Source organism: Monodon monoceros, unplaced genomic scaffold (genome assembly GCF_005190385.1).
Source record: "Monodon monoceros isolate NGI ecotype Baffin Bay Population unplaced genomic scaffold, NGI_Narwhal_1 Super_Scaffold_15, whole genome shotgun sequence".
Taxonomy (NCBI): domain Eukaryota; kingdom Metazoa; phylum Chordata; class Mammalia; order Artiodactyla; family Monodontidae; genus Monodon; species Monodon monoceros.
Window position 1 is genome coordinate 68,083,577 of NW_021703771.1, and position 19,827 is coordinate 68,103,403.

Below are 19,827 nucleotides of genomic sequence, written 5' to 3' on the forward strand. Positions count from 1 at the left end.
AAACTTAATATACGACAGGGCTGGCACTGCAATCATTGGGGAAAGAATGGACTACTTAATAATTGGCTATCTATATGGAAAATAAGGAAACTGGATTCCTACCATACATCATATAGGAAATTAATTCCAGACAGATTACAGGCTTAATGTTTAAAACAAAACTTTAAACCTTTAAAACCTTTAGGCAAGAACGAAAAAATAAAGTATTTCACAGAAGGGGAAACCCATGTAGCCAATAAACAAATGAAAATATGTACAGTTTTATCCAGGTTAGATCTCTTGGTCCACCATCAAAATCACTTCCCATGTACATTTTACTCTGTGGGCCTTCCCCCTTCTTGACTGGCAAAACTTCAATCCTGGTTAATTTATTTAATCCCCACCCCTATTCCCTGGCACTCCTTATGCCTCCATTCCCTGCCTCTTTTTTTTTTTTTTCCTTGTGTCATGCACTTACCACATCTGACACTTTTTGTTTTATTTCTTAACACCCCCCTCCCCAACTAGATTGGCAAAAATTAGAAAGTCAGGCAAAACCAAGTAATGCCCAGTGGAAGAGAAAGAGGTAGTATACAAGCCTGGAGTCAGGACGTGTACATTCTAAGATGCTCTTCCTTAAGAACTAAGATATGATGCAATTAAATTGCTCTATAAAGACTTATGCATGAAAAAAAGTGAGAACAATCGTTGAAACTCAAGATGGATAAGATATATGGTTGTCGAAGGAATAACTATCTCTTGCTTGGGAGATCAGGAGAAGTTTCTTGGAGAAGCCAAAGTTTAAGCTGAGCCGGCAAGTTTACCTGGTGTTCAAGGGGGAGGTGGTCTACTGCAGGCCAAGGGAATGAATCAACACAGGGTACTTGAAAATAAGTACTTCAGTATGACTGGATATGGATGTAAACATGGGGGTACCACGGACAAACAGTCTGGAGAGAGACAGACCAAATCGTAAAGCGCCAGTGATGTACTGGTCTACCGCACTAGGAGAAGGTGGGCTTTTTGTTGTAATATTTTAGCAGGCTGACTAACATATTTAGTCAAGGGTAGCCACTAACTCTGGGTTTATGTGGAGGTAGAGTGAGGTGGGGAGAGAAGTAGAAACAGGTAGAAAAATGCCAACAAAACGCTGTCTCGACAGGAGTAGGAGGCATTCCTGCTGAGTGATGGAAAAGGCATAATAAGCACAGGAATCTAAGCCTCAAAGAGCCACAGAAGACCAAGAGGAGGCAAAGTACAAGGGGCAGGGATCCCAGGACCAGTGACCAGGGGAGCCAGGCAACAGGAACCCACTACAGTAGGCGCCCCTTATCCACAGCGAATACGTTCCAAGACCCCCAGTGGATGCCTGAAACCACAGATATTACCAAACTGTACATATGCTATGTCTTTTCCTATACATGCGTACTTAGGATAAAGTTTAATTTAGAAATTAGGCACAGCCAGAGATTAACAACAAGAACAAAATAGAACAATTATTACAAACACTGTAACAAAAGTTATATGAATGTGGTTTCTCTCTCTCTCAAAATATCTTTTTTTTTCCAAAAGATCTTATTGTACAAATTTAATGCCTTTTCCGCGCCTCAACTAAGCGCTTATCGCGAACCGTGGCCGTAACATTTGCGGTCTGAAGTGAGACGGCAAAACTAGCACAAATTTCTCTTTCCTTCTGCACAATCTCACAGATAGAAGATTCCTTCTTACTGTAGATCTTAGCAACCTCAACATATGATTTTTCTCTTTATTAAGTTGATAAGTTTCATCTTTTCACTTAAAGGAAGCACTTTACGGCTGCTCTTTGGCTCGTCCAAATTGACGGCATCACCACTCTTGTGCTTATTAAGTAAAATAAGGGTTATTTGAACACATGCACTGTGATACCGACAATGGGTCTGATAACTGAGCCAGCTACTAAGTGACCAACAGGCAGGATATGCTGGATGAAGGGATGACTCACGTCCCGGGTAGGATGGAACAGGCCAGCATGAGATTTCATCATGCTACTCAGAATGGTGCACAATTTAAAATTTATGAATTGTTTATTTCTGAAATTTTCCATTTAATATTTTTGCACCGAGGTTGACCGTGGGTAACTGAAACCATGGAAAGTGAAATCTCAGATAAGGAGGGACTACTGTAGTTAAATTAGGACTTAGAAAATGGCAGAGGAAACAGGGGACAGTGATGGTGGAGAGGGAAAGAAATGTCAAGCCCCAGAAGAAAGACCTAGCAAAACACAGGAGTTGGGAGTTCAGTTTTAGCTGTATTGAATTTAATGGTGCTTAACGGGCATTCAGGCCAGCCAGGAGACTTCCACATGCAGGAGGCCCTGAGGTCGTCTCCCAGACTAAATAATAGCGAATAATACCCTTGCCTGCAGGAAAGTGGATACCATTCTGAATCTGACTTCTGTAAGTGACTTTATAAATTACTCTGGGCTCTGTGTATGTGGGTGGCTTCAGATCATCAGTAAGGGCGCATGATCAACCTTGATCACCAGTGTCTGTCCTCCCCAAGTGGTCTGGTACAGTGGGGTGGCCTGGGCTGGGGAGGGATTTGTTTTCTTTACAGCAGGCCGCAGCTAGACTGGTCCTCCCTTAGGGGACCTACTCTGCCCTGTGGAGCCAGATGGAAGTGGGCGTGTGGTGGCATGTCCCTCTTGGAGGCTCCAAGGACAGAAGAAGCCTTCTGCCTCAATTCCCTCAGTTCCTCTTAGGTAAGGTAGTGTAGTGACAAGTCTGTGGTGATAAAAATAAGCAAAATGAGAATTAAGTTTGCATTTTAAAAAAACTTGATAAGATGTTCCAAATAATTTCTAGATGGTGAAAATACAAAACGAGACCCTAATAGCTCAAAAATCCTGTTTGGTTGCCCACTCTACGAGAAGAGGTGGGTTTTTTTTTTTTTTTTTTTTTTACAGATGGGAGCCTTTTATTATTATACCTTTTATTATTATACTCTGTTTAGCACATCGAAGATAACATGTAACTGATTCTGTCAAGACTGGCCACTCCAGGCCTACATGGAGGTGGGGAGAGAAGAAAGAGTTAGAAGCAGAGAGAGATGCCCATAGAACTCTGTCTTGCCTGGGATGGGAGGAAGCACTGGAACAGGCAGAAGCCCAAGAATATGAGCCTTGATGAGCCAAAGAAGACTGAGAGAAACCAAACTGCCGAGGGCAAAAGAGGACCGCCGACCAGGAGCCAGGCTCCATCACCACGGAGGCGCCATCTGAAACCATCCTGTTATGACCACTCCCTCCCGCACCTGTACGGAGTGGAAGCAGGGACCTTACACAGCTCGGGACTCCCCAGACAGGGCCGAAGCACCTCTACGGGACCGGCCGCTCGGCATAATATCCATCAGGCAGAGAGGAGGGAAGGAAACATCTCTACAGGTTCTTAAATGCTCCCCACTCCTCCTCGCCCCACCTCATACACGGTGCTCTTAAATATTAACATTTAGGAAGAAACAGACAAAGGTCTACAAGCAAGCAAAATAGGTAAGTGCATCCAGAGAGGCAAGTGTGAGGCCCGCGACTGGTTCTCAAGCTGAGATGGGACGGAATGTCTCAGGGAGACTGTTAATGAACGCTAGGTAGCACGGCAGTGGGTGGGGTGGAGCACGGACCCAAAATCCAGACAGGAGCCTTTGGTGTGAGGAGAAGATTTCCTAGTCATTAAAGTCAGCGGCAGGGACTACTCCTCTGTGACAGCTGGAAATATATCCCCCTCCCCCCTCCCAACAAATCCTCGGCTACTCGCCTTTATGCCCTTTACGATGTGTTTCTATAGCTGACAGCAGTGATCTCTTTTCCTGGAACTCTAAGAGCAGGGCACAGAGGAACCAAAACTTACCTAATTATCGGCAGGGCCTATTGTCCTAATACGGTTACCATTCTAGGGAAAAGAAAAGCCTGATTCCTTCCCAGGAAGTGTGTGAGGGCAAAGGCTCACACTGAGAAAAGAAATAAGAAAAGCTCACTAGTCACATGGATGACGGGAAGCCAGACGCCCGAGTTAAAATCTCTTGACGGAACCTTAAAAGCTACATGAGATCGGGAAAGGATGCTCAAGACTTGGGAGGACTGTTTCATCCTAAAAAAACCAGCTCTCTAAATAAATAGAAAAAGGGCTGAAAGCGCAGATAACAGTATGTCAGCAAAGGGTCGCTAGGGGGCTGAATTAGAGATGACTTTCTTTGTTTTTCCTCTTTGAGTATCCGTACTTTCTAAATTTTTATAATGACTACCTGGGCTGAGTTTAGGAGCCAACCAGGTGGACGAAAGGGAGTAGGTCCATCTCAGGCAGAGGGGAGACCATGTAAAAGCCCAGAGGCATGAAGCAACACAGGGCAGCATGGATCATGTGCTCTAGTCTGGCTGGAAGGCAGGTGTGAGCAGAGGCGGGGTAGCAGGAGACGGGCCTGCAAAGAAGGCAGTGCCCTGAACACAAGGGCTCCGATGCGCCAGGCGGGGGGATCTGGGAGCCAGGGAAAGTGAGGGCGCTGTATCAACAGACTGCTGTCCACAAGAAAAAAGTTACACGTAATCACTAATCCCTCCCCCATGAATAACTTCATTACCCTGCGGGAACAGCAGATTTAAAAGTACTGTTCTGAAACCTCTAAATGGTTCCTTTTTTTCCCACAAGGAGGGCCTGAGACCTAATCTGATTAACTGAATGGACACAGATGTAATTGGCAGTTTCAGAAAACAATTTACACTTTTTTTTTTTCCAAGCTTTTTCAATGGATGAACATCCGGAGCTCACTTGACTATAAACTGTGTACACAGTTCAGAGAGAAAAGTGAAATTGCTGTGCCCACTCCAAAGCTCACACCCCTTCCTCCAGAAGCAGAGGTCTGCCCACCTCTGCGGCCACATGTGTTATTTACGGGACAAAGCTACTATCCAGCGCCTGACTTGAGAATCTTCCCTTGGCCTTTCCACGGCACATCCAATAAATTCAAAGGATGCCAAGCAAACTGTTCACCCAGAAATACTTGGTTAGAAATATAAAAATATTTATCACTAGTCCTTTAAGAGGACCCCAGTTTTTCATTTTTGTCTTGGTAAGGTGACATTTTATTTCATCCTGTTTCCAGTTTAAAAGGATATGGCACTGGAGAGACAAGGCAACTTTTCCAAGTTACTGCACTGTCTTCTCTGAAAGGGAGAAAGGAATGTCAAGGAAGGGGGCGGGGAGCTTAAAAAGAGTGGAACACCAGCAAGCAGGGCCTCCTCTCCTTTTCACCTTAAGTCTTTTCTCTCCCTCATTCACAGCTTTAGGTTCTTTGTTTGTTTAACAAACCATTACAATCATACCCAGTTCAATGGGGAGGAATGTGAACCTCTCTAAGTAGCTGTCCTCGCAATCCACATGTGTGGTCCATCCGCAGCCCATCCGCAGGGGCTTCAATGTGCCGTCCTGTGCTCCTGTCGCCCTGGAGGCCAGGCACCTTGCTTATAATAAGCCCCAATTTCCCACTGCCGCATGCTTCCTGCTCCTTCCCAGTAGCCTATAGCGATGCCTCACGTTGTTCTTCCTTCCCGGCTTGGCTGGCGACTGCCCTGTCCATTTTGCCTGAGCTTGTCCCGCTAAGCTCCAGAGACACACAGGGCCTGGGGTGTTCGCCACCCCCTACCTGTCTTCAGCCCACAGACTCACCACCCAATACTTGGCAGTCACATTCCAGGATCTTACTGGTTGTCACGCACCGTCTTCCAGTGTCAATCATACAGTGACCGGAAGATACAAGGGCAAGACACTCCCACCCCCCACACACGCCCCTAATGAGAACTGCCAGTGCCTTTCTCAGTTCCTAGTAGACAAGCTGGCCACGTTGGGATGAATTTCAATTTCTGGCCAAGAAATAATAATATTATTTAGTAAGAATATTCTATTTCAAATGGAGCCAAAAGAACCTTCAGTAAAACAATATTACATTTCAGTTGAACTCATAAAGTCCTCTCATGCTACTTTGTCTACTAATGCCCATCTGACAGCCCTGTGAGATGGGCTAGAAAGGCATCTTTATCCCCATCTAACAGATGAGGAAACTGAGGCCCAGACACCTCAGTCCTTTGCCCACAGGCACTGACTAATAAAAAGATTAAAAGATACTGTACTACACAAAGCCTAATGCACAGTGTTAACTTCTAAGAGTGTTAGCGCCCATTAATGCCATGACTGATGACGACGATGGTGACCAGAGGCCAAACCCGGATGTTCTGAGCTAAACCAAGCACTCTCCACTCCCACCTTGCCATCCTCCCCGGCTAAGCTGTCTACACAGCAGCGGACTTCAGCAGTAGCTTTTACCGCAGTATTTCCAAACAAAGCCTTGGAAACTGTAGCTGGACTCCCTAGTGCAACTGGTACGTGACCAGCATCTTCCTTAGGCTTATCAGTCAACATCTTCCACAAATGGGAGGCAACCTTTACACATCTTATGTACACAAGTGAGGAGTGAAGATAGGGCGGCTTTAAAGCTTTTGAACTGACGGCGTTGTCAGCAGAAAATTCCAGAGATCTGCAGGTATTACGGGAGCTGTGTGTGGGGAAGGCAGAGGATATGAGAAGTTGTTAACTGCAGGATCTGATTCCCCGAAACACAGAGGATACTAATTTGCTTTTTAAAAAGAGAAGGTCAAAAGAATTCTGTTCTAAGGTATTTCACAGTTTGAGGGGGAAATGTAGCTCTTCTCTTCCAGAGCCTTTTTTTTTTTTTTTTTTTTTTTTTTTCCAGAGCCTTTTTGAAGTGCCTTGAACCTCCTGCATGTCCTTGGCCTCTTTTACTATGTGTTTACAAGCAATTACTAATAAACATGCTCAGATAGAAGTAATTTTTAAAAGCGATCATTGCTTGCGTACCTACTCGGCAACAGGAAACATCAGCTCGAAGGCAGTCAGCGAGACCTCTCAGAAGTTTGAGGCTTCAAACCTGTAAGAAGAGATCTTGCACACCTTAAGCGAACGAAGCTAGAAAAACGCTCCCCCTGCCCCCCACCCCCGCTTACATGGCCACTTGAGCTTGCTTACTTCAAGAGCACAAACACATACACAACTGCTAATGTGTGGAGGAGATTTTCTCCTGCTTTTTAGGCATTTTAATAGATGATAGATCAAGTTTAGATGTTAAAATCCTACAGTATAATACTTCAGTAGACCCACCACCCTTAATTTTAAAATGTCTCAGATACACCATATGGCAAACGTCTGTAACATTTAGATCATCTGATATATTTAAAAGGTGTGCTGAAGTTCATAATGTTGTAACTTAAAAGGTTTTCAACATCTCAAGTAATCTTGCCCAAGAAGATCTTTAAGTATTTATATTATATCCTTCGTCCTACTTGCAACTGGATTAGAAAAACCCTGATGTTTTCCCCTGCTTTCTGCAAGTAGAAAAAAAAAAAACAACCATGAAATTGCTTACATAAAATATTCAAAATAGAACTCAGAGGAAATGGCATTTTTTAAAAATCAACAGTATTAGAATACCATAAAACAGGTATGCAAATCTATGTAATAACAGAACCTAAAACAAATTATGAAGTGAAAAAACAGTAGACATTCATTTTCAACAAAAGTCTCAAATAAAAAGCTTCATATCTTCATATAGATTTATCAACCGTGCAGGGTGAAAAGGCTGAAGTCTCCAATTTGCATATACAATTCCACGGTTACCAAACCTGGCTATACGTTAGAATTACCAGGGCAATCTTTTAAAAATACAGATTCCTAGGCCACAGTACAAACTAACACTGACTGACAGCGTCGCTGGGGCCCTGGGAACTTATGTTTTCACCAAGTCTCCAGAAAGGTCTACAGCCAGCTTCGCACCACTGATCCCTGGTGAGCATTTGGAAACGGGTATCTCTGTTCACCAATCAATTATAAAAGTTGGCTTCTTCCAACTAAGACTATTCTAACCAGTCGATCCTCTTAGGGGGGAAGCTTTTCGGGATTCTCTTTACTGGTACAAAGGTAAATCTATTATGTAACAGCCAATTATATCTCACCTAAGCGATTTATTCACTTGGTCGCCTGTTTTCTTCTCTTAATTTGCTCAAAAAGGCTATGTCCATTTATTTTGAATAACATAAGTTATTAAACAGGAAAATTAAGGCCATTTTCAGACAACTAAAGTTTTAAAATAATCCACCACAATTTAGGGGAAATACTGGAGGTGAGTAGGTTCTCTGAATCACCCAGAGTATTTGTTTTAAACGTACTCCTTGCTTTGCATATGCATAAACACTTCACAAATTATCCTCATGGTCAAGCTCTCTTCTCAAAATACTCAACCTTTATCGTGGTGGTTTAATTGGGTGGTCTCCAAAGGCCTATATTAATTTTTTTTAAGAGCTGTAAAAAACATTAAAGCAAGAGAGTACAATTCTTCTGGATGATTCCTCCTTTGCTCCTACCCATCTCATCAATGGACAATACCAATTTATGAATTTATGAAGAGAGGCAGAGGCTCTCTTCTGCTTCACTAGAAAGGGCGCACATGACATGAAGTACGCAAACCAGGCAGTGGAGTAGCTTAGCTTCATTGTCAAAATATTCAAATTATCACTAAAAGAAAGAGATTCCTTTCTGAATTCAACAATACTCCTTGGCCTCCGAGGGCTCACACAGGAGCTTATTCTTAAGCCGTTCAATGTAAGCAGCACTAGTGAAAGCGGAGAACTCTGGCAGGGAGGAGATCAAGTCCCTCGGCCTTTCCCACCTGCCATCTCAGCCCCAGTTTAATGCTTAAATAGTTAACAATGCAACAGAGAACCTGAAAGCATGCGTGGCCCCAGGGGAAAAATCATGCGCAGTCTACAACAATTTAATAAAGCAGAGCAGAGGCAGTTAGGAAGAATAACACGTCTACATTTGACGGGATACTACTTGCAGACGGTGGTTTTTCTGGTCAGAATTTGGATTTCAGAAATCACAGAGAAAAGGTTTTAATATGTCAATTCTATTATTTTTTTTGTAAAGAATACTTTTTTTTTTTAAAATGACCCAATAACATTAAACATTTCTAGATATACTTGTTTCTGAGCTTCAGAGTAGGAAGAAAAATCACATTTTTCTAGGAACGAGGATTGGTGCACGGTAAACAGATCAGTTAGAGGGAATTGTCTTAAATAAAGGGGAGATATTTAGGGGGAAGTGATTTGTTTATTCAGTGATGACAAAAACTAAAGTTTCCTGAATCTAGAGCGTTACGATTTCTAGAACGCATTTCTGCTGTCACAATCTGTTTTTCTAAGCATTAGCTTCTGAGCCGCTTTGAGAAACGCGTCTTTTTCTCTGTTAATGAACTGGTTTAGCTGCCTGCTGAGCGCTCACTGAAACCCAAATTGAACAAAGGGATTTCCCTCCAGTTTCAGCTCATTCACTTGGAGCTACTCCTGATTTTGCTTAAGTAAATTCTTCAAACTGACTTTTTTATTTCAAATGATTTGAATGGGAAAGAACTGGGCGAGCCTTGACACCGGGAGGCCTGCCTCGGCTTCCAGCGAAAGACTCCTCTGGGTTGAGGATGTGCAGGGCCTGTTTTCGAAAAGCCTCCCAGATAAGTTTTTTATTTTCTAAGGACTGTAATTCCAGACGGAAAGGAGCCCACCCGATTTGGCAGATCACAGGCAACTAAGTCTTACTTCGGGGAGCTGGATCACCACGACTGAGATTATACCTCTGAAGTGGAGACCGTAAACAGGACATTCATTATTCATTTCACAGCAATGGAGTCGTTTTGAAGACGACAGGAGCATGTTGTGAAAGGGTCGCTCAGAGTTTGAACAGATCTGTGGGCCTGGCACCTGGCCCTCTACCTTCTCACACAATCCCTGGGGGACTTCAGTCACCACCCAGGGTTTCAACTACTCCTTGGGGTCACAGACCTCCCAAATCTCTATCTTCAATCCTGAACTTCTTTCAAATTTCAGGCGAATCCATCTACCTTCCTCCTGCACCTCTCAGCTTAGATATCGTCAGTGCCCCTGAAGGTCACCTACCCTAAAGCAGGGGCTCCGCACGGCTAACCCGCCAGGCTTCCTCCTCCAGCACCAGCGATTTTAGCCACTGGCACCACTATGTAATAAGAGTTAACGTTTATTGGCTGCTCACCAGGTCGTGGCCATTGTTTTAATCACTTTACTTAATGCTCCAAACAACCAACCATATGCGGAGGAAGCATTAACCTCATCTTACTTATGGGGAAACTGAGGCTTAGGAGTGATGCCAATTTGCCCACGGTCACACAGTCAGCAAGCAGCTGAGCCGGGCTTTGCATCCAGAGTGTGGGATTTGAGAGTCCACATTATTAATAGTCAGTCTCTTCACTGTGTTGCTTCCCAGCTGCTCCAAAGTTAGAAACTCTGGAGGCATACGAGATTTTACTCACTGACTAAGCTATACAGATTCTTCGAGCTTATTGTCTCTCAAATCTGTTTCCTTCTCTTCATTTCCATAGTTACCAGTGTTTGGGTGATGTTTTGCCTTCGTTACAGCCTCCAAGTCAGTGCAGCAGGACAACTCTGGAATTTTACTTCGTTTGTCCTCCCAACATCCTTTCTAGCTCATTTAAAACAGGTGCAGGCTTTGTAATTCCTTGTATTTTAGCCCAGATGACGGCAGAAGCAGTCTGTCTTTCTTAACATCTAAACCCAGTGAGGAGACTCTGCCCAACTTCAGGGTCGAGAGAAGGAGAGAGCGGTAAGAGGGAGAGAAAAAGACACTGTCCCCTCCACCCCCAGCTCCCGGGGCTGGAAAGGAAAAGGGGCCCTGGCACAGCTCTGTCCCCAAGGCAGGACAGAACCCTCTAGAGGACAGCTGTGGGTGTGCTCAGGGAGGCCAGGCCTGGGGCAAGAGTGGCAGGGCTTCAAGAGACCACTACCCCACTGTCATATACCAAAGACCAGCCCTCGCCTACCGGGTGCCAGGGAAGTCTCCAGATTCTAGGACACACACTCCATGGGGGAAAGGGAGACACCTAAAAATGACTGCAATGAAATTTCTCTCTAGGTTGACGGAATGGGGAATACAAAAGTGAGTACTTCCTGCATACTTGACACCGTGGAATGAGATTCAGACCTGTGAGGGGCGCCTGAGTAAGGTGCAAAGAATCACAGACTTGTGTGCATCTGTGCTATAGACTAGCTTCAACTGCTACAATGGGAGCCAGATTATTTTTCAAAAAATGCCACCCCCCCTCCTCTTGTAGAGAGGAGTATGGACTCTGCAAAGGTGCTGGGGACCTGGCAGCTGTCCTGTGCTTTAGTCCCAGGGGCAGGTAGAGAGGAAGGAAGGAAACAAGTGCAGATGAAGAGAGTTTACTCACAAGATTAACGCCTCTGATTCCTATGCAAATACCTAGAAAGGGAGAGACAGAGAAAGTTATCTTTAAGGCCTTTATCTTAAACTCTGAATTGCTTAAAAACCAAAGGAAAAAAACAGAAGTCTACTAGGAAGAGAAAAGAGAGGCCAGTGCTGCTAGAATCTTGAGGCCCAGGACACCGCCGCTTCTGAGCCTGGACGTGCCCTCCCAGATCAGCTGCCCGGACGGAGTTTCCATCAGTTTGGAAACCAACTGTTTCCAACGGTTCTGGAAACTGTTGGTTTCCAGAAGATGGAAATAAGAGTGTGCTGGAAACTGGGGTGGTGTCGGGGAGGAGAAACAATATAAATGTGACAAATTTGTTGATTCAGAGATGTTGCAGTAACGGTAGGTCCTTGTGACACCAAATGTCTACACGGATTTGGACTTTGGGGTCAGTCATGTCCTCAAAACAAATTCCATTTAAATTCTGTGGCTGAATATCTGAGACTTCGGATGAGGCTTATGAAGGCCCTGATGAAAACCAGAGAGGATTCTAGATAAGCCAAGATGTATCAGCCAGTATGCCGAGATTAGAACTTTTGGAACAGGGAGTTCTGGTTGGAAGAATTTCAGACATACAAGAATCAGCAAATAGGGGACCCCATTTTCCTGCTGCACAAGCACCCACTAAGTCTGCCCGGCATGTGGGGCACGTCCACAGGGAAGACAGACCCGGGAGAGGAGGAGATATCTGGGGAGCAAGTGCCCCATCACAGAGGCAGGGCGGGCCAAGACAGTGCCCCCTCTCTGCTTTGGTTATTAGGAAAATGAGCATTTGGTATTAAATGGTGCCCAAGAAGAAAACCCCCAGACAGGGAACTTGGAAGTTAGGGTGCGTTGAGCAAGCAGACAGAGGTTCGGAAAACCAGAGTGCAGGGCCACCCTCCCCTCCTAAGGGTCTGGCCTCTGCTGACACTTGCTTCCCTTCTCACACCAGATGGGGGAGCCCAGATGGAAAAGAGGAGGTGGCAGTCAATGAGCACTCACAGGGCTCAGCCCCAACCCGCACCATCCAACAGGGGCAACCACGTGCCGGAGGCTACCTTCCGATCTGTGGTGCCCCAAAACTTAGTGGCAGTGGAGGGTATGCTGGACGATGGGGACCGGCCCACCCTACTGGCCAAGAACTCAATTTTCACGTGGCTTCCTTCAAACTACTACTAGCCTGGCAAGTAAAGAGCTTATCAGTAAAGGGACATTTCTACGCACTGGACACCGAGATCCCTACTGGTTCCTCAGCCTCTCTGTTCTCAGACTGGCTCCCCTTCATCCCTTCATTCTAACAATGCCGCTGTCAGAGTGATTCTTCTAACACGCAAATACGCTCCAGCCACTTGGCTGTTTGGAATTCTTCAATGGTCCCATTAATTTCCGTCAGTTGCAACCAAGAGTCCTGACTGATCCACTGAAAGTTTTTAATCAGAAGAGCGATATGCTAAGGGCTCGCATTATAGAAAGAGACCTCAGACAGCAGGCAGACAGATAATGCTCCTGCATTTATCCATTCTATACATTAAAATCAGTAATTCCATAGGAAAAAACAGAAAACAATTTTTTAAAGCTGTGCACAAAAAAGACTAACAGCAATAACTGAACACCGAAGTTTCTCTGTAAAACTGAGTGTTGACAGGGAGCTCTAAATCTCCCCTGAATCAGAACTAGCAAACGGGAACTATTTTAGGGAAACAACAAAAAATGATGATCACCCTGCTGTGGTTCTAATTTGCACGTTGACTCTGTGTGTGTGTGCGTCTGTTTTATGAATCACTTCATTCCTGTGCTCAAACAAAAAGGGAAGAATTACCTTGGTAAATGCCACATAATGGATCAATTAAGTTACTCCCCAAATAAAGTACACTTTGTCATAGTATAAACACGCATAACTCCTAACACTATTTTAAACACATTGATAGAGATATGTGCTTTATTTATTAATTGTACCCACAATAGTTAACACCCTCCTATATTATGAACCCCCCAATGCCCTTCATCCCCAACGGCCTTCACTTTAACTTTTTGTTTGTTCAGGGAGTCAAGGAAGTAAAAAAAAAAAAAAAAAAAAAAATTAATGCTATTTCTTGGATAGTAACTTTCCTTACCTCAAAGTGGTATGATAATGTGTTTTACTCTCCCTTATTCTTTTACTAGAAGCATACTCTACTTAATACTAGGTTGTGTTCCTACAGTTAGTTAAAAAACGTTAACCAAATGATACTATTCTGCTGGAGGAAGTCCAAGAAAGATGGGCTGGTGGAGTGCAAAGAGCAGCAGCTTTGGAGTCACATGGCTCTAGGTCGGGACACTGCTCTGCTACTTGCCAGGTATGTAACCTTAAGCAAGTTCCCTAACTTCTCTTCATGCTTACATCTCTCTACCTGGCAGAGCTGTTGTAAGATTATGCATTACATATGTCCATACGGGGGCACAATGACTGGGGCAGAGTCTGAAGTTTATGTACAAAGTAGATGTGGCCTGTTTAATAAGTATCAAGAATGATTTTATACACTGGGTAAGTTCACAACTAGGAAATATTCATAACCGGTTTCAGAATACAATACATATAACAGAAAGTATGAATTATTGGTTCACTTCAATAATCTTTCTTTAATTTGGATCATGACACAATTCCATTCTCTAACACATACTTGTAAAAGAAGTTTCTAATTATTTCCTGCCTGCTTCAAAACTTTGTATGTCATGTATTTGAAAGATTTTTAAATTCTTAAGCAGTATAATATTATTAGCTGTGCTTTTAATGGCAATGTCACATTTAACTAGAGGAAACAATTACAAATAGGCCTGGCATGAATTGGTCTTACAGGTATCATGAAGTCACCCAAATGATACACAGAAGTGATTCTGGCACATTTGGATTTTGCTAGAATCTTTCTTTTGAATGTATGAGTGGGGAAGTGGATTAATTTCAATTAGAACCATTTGGAGAACAGGAATTTAAACACACACATCTAATATTTCACTTTGGCCCTTCACCTGGAGCAGCTGTGGACAGCCTTTCTAGAAGTCAGTCCAAGAGCAAAATAAATTTGGAAGTGGTTCATCTAGTTTAGGAGAAAAAAAAAAACAACCCAAAAAAACTCAAGTGTACGAGGGGATATAAGAAAACTTACAAAGAAGAATAAAAAAATATGGCATATTACACTCAAGGACATTTTGCAAAAAAACTATGTGGAGAGAGGCCAAAAGTTATGGTTAAGCAACACTGTTAGCACTAAAGCTGCAAAGTAGGGGGAGGGTTCCTTTAGGGTGAAGAAGGCAATGGGCTTAAACAGAGAACGAATACATGTCACAGGAGAAAAACAACCCAAATGCTGCATATGAAATTTAATGACTAGGTGTCATTATTTTGAAACCGGCGTTTAAAACAAATCATCATCTCTATATGTATGATGGAGAAAAATAAAAAATCAAATCTTCTGATAAATATTGGGGATCCTGTCGACCACGAGTTCCCTCAAATTTAGGGGCAAATTTAGGTTACCTCCACTGGATTTAGTGGCATACTTATTTCATAATTTTAGGAAATTTGGACAGAATATATGCAAATTGAGAATCACCTCACATTATGACTTTAGGAGCATGATTTAGAGACTGCATTGTCATGGATGCAACATACTAAATATGATTCTAAGTGGAGTCTAATACCCCCAATTTTCCCCTAGCATTAATTTGTTTTTCTTTGAAAACGTCTTTTTAAGTGTCAGGGAGGGAGATCACAAGTTTCTAGGAAACAAGTCATGATAAATAAAAGGCATCTGTATAGTGCCCCTTATTTCTAAAGTTATATGAGTATCAATGACAGTTCTTAGCATGTTCTCTTGATTTTTCTAAAGAGGAAAAAATAGGCTTTCATATTCCCCAGCCGTAATTTTTCCCTCAAGGTCTGCAGTTCCTCAAATGAAAATTCTCGGAGAGCAAGTGTTTTCTGGAACATAACCCCCTCTACCGTGGAGAGCGGGAAGCTTTGGCGTGTGCTCTAACCTAGGAGAATGAGAACACAGACTCACAGCTGGCCACAGAGAGCAGCCTGGGCAGAAGTCAGAGGGTGTAGCAGAGACACACTTACCTTTCTAAGTTTGAGGTACAGAGGAGTTTCAGATGTGACATGAAACATCAGATGTGAGAGCAATCCTAGAAGAGGAAAAAAATGTCAAAAGGTTAAAGAAAAAAAAAAAGGCATTGAGAAAAACCACACCGATACTGTGTTAGGAGACATTTATATACAGAATGTGAGTTCAGGAATGCCAGGATCAAAAACTTCTTTCCGTCAATATGCCATCGTGTTATATTCCAACCTTCCAGAGACACACCTCTAAGTTCTTACAGGATTTTTAGTTTGAGAGAGACAATGTGGTGACGTGGTGACGAGCTGGGGCCATGGTGCCAGAATGCCTACATTCAGATCCAGGTGTCACCTGGAGCCACTCAGAAACCTCACACCACTTGCTGAACAGCTCTCTGCCTCAGCTTCTCGCCTGTAAAATGGAGATGATAACCATACCTATAGCCTAAAAGCCTTTTGAGGATTAAATGAGTTAACGTGAGTGAAGTGCTGAACACTGCACCTGGGAAGCAAGGTGTACTCCTGTATTTGCAATTCTTTTCCAGAGACCCCAATTCACGTGAAAATTTCTCAGAGCCTCAGGAAGAAATTAGATGATAATCAGAACCTTTTGTAGAAGGGTCAACTAAGAACGTTATCCTTTAGGAAAAGGAAGCAAGTACCCAAGCAGGGCTGAGGGTGCACTGGGGAAGAGAGGGAAAAAGATGACAAAGAGCAAGGAAAGACCATTAAAAGGCCAAAACCAAACAAACAGGCAAACAAAAACCAAACCAAAAAAACAAACAAACAAAAAAACCCAAAACCAAAAGGAACCTTTGCTTAACTGCAATTTTTTTTTCAAAGACAAGCTTATTACTCAGAGGAGAGGCCTGAAGGGCAGAACTTGTTGACAGTAAGCATACCCGTCTTTCTTGTAATTCAACCTAACCCGTAAGGAGGATGTTTCCCTTTCAATGACTAGATCAGCCTGTATTAGGGCCGCTTCATTTGGATGGATGGGAAGCTGTCTAAGAGGGAAGTATCTTTCTGCTAGGAAGTTTGTCTATGGAGATAAACACACACATAGATACAAAGATCTAATATATGTTGATCCCCAAACGTATTTTGAGGGTCTGACTCTTAAATTACTTGAAATTCTTCTTGTATACGACAACAGTCTTCAGGCCTGAGAAAAGGACTCTTTTATGGAGGATCATGTAGTTGACGTTATCTGGTTCTATAAACACAGCAAGAACACAACTTTTAACTACAGTCACTCCCTGGGGCCTGTATGTAGTTCTATCAATGTAGACAAGATATGCCTCACCGCTTTTAAGCTGAAACATCAAACGGAAAAGTGTCGTTTGATTTCCTACTTCTCCTTCCACCCTCTACCCCTCCCGACTTTGGTATGATGTCACACGAAATTACTTCCAGAAACTGGGAGGATTGAGCAGCCGAGTTATAAAACCTAAGTAAGAGGCTTACAGCTTTCTTATCTACAAGTTAATACTTACAGGGGCGAGAGTCTATCAATGATCAAGGCCATGGTAATTTTCCTGTTTTGTAAGAAATCTAAGATCTCAGCAGAATCACAACCTGCCAAATCGACCACATTTGTATGACCCATACAAGCACCTATCCCTCTGCAAGACTGCTACCACGACTCATAAATTTGGAAACCTGTATTTTAAACTTCATCCCTACTTTTAATCAAGACAGAAAACAGATTGCTTTTAACGTAATCTTTGTGGTAAAAACAAAAATAACACGGAGAATAAAATATTAGTCAGTTTCTGTACTTGGGTGCTTACTTACCTCTCCCCTGCACTCACCTTTTCTAAAGTTTTCCATTATGATTTTTAGATGTTATTTTTCCCAAAGAATGTTGACAACTATTTCCCACTTAAAGCTCTGGTTTAAAAAGAAATCGGGTTTAACTTGAGAATAACTCAGAAATTGGGCTTGTTCTAGGGTCCTGTGAAATCACAGGAGTTAGTACTCTAGAATCAAAATTTCCCTTACACACTTTTCACTTAGAAGTAAAGGTGCTTGCTTCCTTTGACAAGAGGTTCATAACACACAGTGGTGGTAAAGCTGGTTAAAGAAACTGTCAAAGGTTTTGTTTTGCATTATTTAACATTACATCATAGAATTAAAACCTGAAAATGGAAGTCTATCCCTCTCAATCACTAAATCTGGTCAGGTGAAAGTCTACAAAACTCTAAATTAAAAGTTTTTTCATCTTCTTACTGAAAATACCTACACACTGTGCTGAGACTTATTTTTTAAAAATATTAAAGAAGAGAGCTTGGATTTGAAAAGGACAATGCCATACACTTTCTATGCCTCCTGTCCAGAGGCTGACGGACTGCCCAACAAACTTGCCACATTGAAAAACTGTTTAATAATTCTCCATAAAGGAAAGATTTAAAAAAGCTATGGCACCAATCAGGTAACAATAGATCAATCAGGTTTTCCTAAATGTAGTATTTGCAGTTGAAGCCTGGATAAGTAATTACATTCAAAGTAATGTACAGGGAGCTATCAATCCCCATTCATTCAGCACACATTCACTGCGCCAAGAGCTTTGCTGGGTTTGGAGATATAAAAATGAATACGACACAGCTGCTTTACTTCCAGCTAAAAGAATATACCTAAACAAAGAGCTACAGGGCAATGTGTTAAGTGTTATAATAGAGGTGTGCACAAAGGGCTGAGGGCCAAAGGAAAAAGCAATAAATTCTTTCTGGGAAATCAAGCAAGTGAGGGGAGAGAGAAAAGAAGGTATGGTGATGTTTCCTTGTGATAAACTCGACTTTTTCTTCACTGTGTTGTCAAAAGTAAGACAGTAATTTTAGGATTTGTGAACCGTTCTCATCGCAAGTGCTAAATTGGTCTACAAGCCAGTTTCATTGATGTTTGACACAGACTTCCAGTTATAATATCCCAAGAATAAACATTTTAAAACTAAACGTGATTTGTAGGATTTCCACCCAACACACACAATCCAGAACAGCACAAACACCTACGTGAATGAAACAGATACAAAGTTCAGAGATGTTTTGAAACATAAATGAATGAAAGACACCTTCTAGAGACTTAGTGATATCATATTAACAATGCCCAAAATAAGTATCAATTTTTTTCTCTTCTTCTTAAAGCAAAAATAAAAGAATTACCTGATTATATCATGGTTAATATTTGTCTTTCTCTACTTCTGTGTTTAAAAAAAAATAAGGAGGGTATTGAATCAACTTCTACTTAACATCATTTATTATGCATATCATATTCCTACTTATAACACAGTTGTGACAGAACCTCCATTGTCCATTACACACTAGCCCCAAACTTGAGTAATTCTAATGTAAGCATGAGAAACCACGTCTCCTTTGGGGTGAATTTCCAAATTCCTCTGTGTTAAACTGAGGTCTCATTTTCCCTGTGCCTGGTTTTCACAAGAAGGTCCATTCCACCCCATGTGCTCCTTTTCAGCTGTCAATAAACAGAGGCAGTGAATTCCCCCACGGCTTCACAAAGCTAGTCAGGCAGAGCCATTCATTCCTTCAGGAAAACAGGGCATTGATTTCAGTGAGTTCCCAGGGAGCAGCTGCAACAAAGAGATCAAAGGCCCACCTCTCTTTCCCTCCACTGCTTTCATTAGGCCAGGCCCAGACAAACAGCGACAGGTTTCCTCGAGACAAGGAGAGGGCCGGCAGACCACCTCATGGTTCAATTCAAATTCATCCGTTTCCTACATTCCAGTGACAGTCCAGAATGCTAACCATGACAGACCAGCACAATCACCCGGCATAATATACTGCTCGCTAGTTCATCCAAGGTCAGAGGGAGAAAACAAGCGCTGAGGGAAGTCCTCCGCTTCTAGGGCCCGCTGAGCCACGACGGCCCCCCGACATTCCATAAATAAACTAGGCCCGCTCACTCTCCCTTTCTTTCTCCACCCTGCAATCCCACAGGCGATGGTCTCACTTAATCTGCAATTTCTTTCGTGTCACCATACCTACACCAATGGGACTCTATCCTCAGCCTAATGGTTCTGCTGCTGATGCCTGCTACACGCACTTCCCTTCTTGGTTCACACCCAGTAAACTACTACCGTATGATCACCTGAGAGCTGTAACTCCTGGGGCTTCCCTCAGGCCTCATCTCCAGAGAAGGCCACGCGACCTAAAGAGAGACTCCGTTTGCATAAATTCTGTTTGCAAAACACAAACACGAACAGAGATAGAACAGTTAGCTTTTTGATGTGAGCTAGGTAATCACCGAAACTGGTAATCCAAGCTCTTAAATGACAGTCTGTGGGTGAATGAGGTGTGTGTGTGTGTGTGTGTGTGTGTGTGTGTGTGTGTGTGTGTGTG

General features: G+C 42.9%; 1 protein-coding gene across 4 annotated transcripts in view; it reads right to left on the minus strand.

Annotated features, from left to right (window-relative positions):
- Window positions 1-19,827, minus strand: part of PLAGL1 (PLAG1 like zinc finger 1) — a 66,922-nt gene that overhangs the window by 14,743 nt on the left and 32,352 nt on the right. For 2 of the 4 annotated variants that reach the window (XM_029223355.1, XM_029223354.1), the window contains exons 4-6: window positions 15,473-15,537; window positions 11,350-11,381; window positions 6,879-6,948 (exon numbers count right to left, since the gene is read on the minus strand). The gene's annotated coding sequence lies outside the window, so the exon portion shown is untranslated. Of the gene's footprint in view, window positions 1-6,878; window positions 11,382-15,472; window positions 15,538-19,827 lie in introns of all 4 variants that reach the window. The other 2 variants (XM_029223357.1, XM_029223356.1) reach the window with 1 other exon arrangement.